This window comes from Babylonia areolata, chromosome 1 (assembly GCF_041734735.1).
Source record: "Babylonia areolata isolate BAREFJ2019XMU chromosome 1, ASM4173473v1, whole genome shotgun sequence".
NCBI lineage: Eukaryota > Metazoa > Mollusca > Gastropoda > Neogastropoda > Buccinidae > Babylonia > Babylonia areolata.
In genome coordinates this window covers 79,912,910-79,913,673 of record NC_134876.1, presented here as the reverse complement: position 1 = coordinate 79,913,673, position 764 = coordinate 79,912,910, and the positions used below count along the sequence as shown (strand labels likewise).

The 764-nt window shown below is 45.3% G+C and overlaps 1 protein-coding gene across 5 annotated transcripts in view; it reads right to left on the bottom strand.

Moving 5' to 3' along the window:
* Nucleotides 1-322, bottom strand: part of LOC143287943 (uncharacterized) — a 13,343-nt gene extending 13,021 nt beyond the window's left edge. For 2 of the 5 annotated variants that reach the window (XM_076596187.1, XM_076596194.1), the window contains exon 1: nucleotides 1-322. This exon is cut by the window's left edge and continues 281 nt beyond it. The gene's annotated coding sequence lies outside the window, so the exon portion shown is untranslated. The other 3 variants (XM_076596202.1, XM_076596210.1, XM_076596218.1) reach the window with 3 other exon arrangements.
* Between the last annotated feature and the right edge of the window lie 442 nt (nucleotides 323-764).

Sequence of the window (764 nt, the reverse complement as noted above, 5' to 3'; positions counted from 1 at the left end):
GTTTGTTTTGTTTTGTTTGGGAGTTGCCGTGTGTGTGTGTGTGTGTGTGTGTGTGTGTGTTGTTGTTGTTGTTGTTGTTATTGTTGTTGTTGTTGGTTGGTTGGTTGGTTGGTTTCTTGTTTGTTTGTTTTTTTTTTGTTGTTTGTTTTGTTGTTGTTTTTTGCTCTCTTTTTTCATACGATGCTTCAAAGCCTCCACTGAAATCATAGTAAACACACAATCAAAACTGTTGGAATTCAAGTTTGCGTGTCAGAAAACATCGCTGGACTGACTGACTACACTACTGAGCTCTCTGCCTCGCGCTTTGATTAGCTGCTTCCGTGCTAACTCACGCTGCAGTGACGACACGTTTATTTTTTATTTATATAGCATTGCGAGATCGACTCAGAATGCGTGCACTTGTTGTTGTCGTTCACAACTGACGTAAATACGCTCTCGCATACGCGAGTGTGGACACTGGGGGGAATATGGGATCAAGGGTGACACAAAGAGTGAGACAGAGTGGGGGTAAGTTTTTGCACGTACGTACACACACACACACACACACACACACACACACACACACACACACAGGGAGAAAGTGCGAAGCGAGTGCGCGCAAACACACACACACACACACACACACACACACACACACACACACACACACACACACACACACACAGATAGAGAGAGAGAGAGGGAGAAAGTGCGAAGCGAGTGCGCGCAAACACACACACACACACACACACACACACACACACACACACACACACACACACACA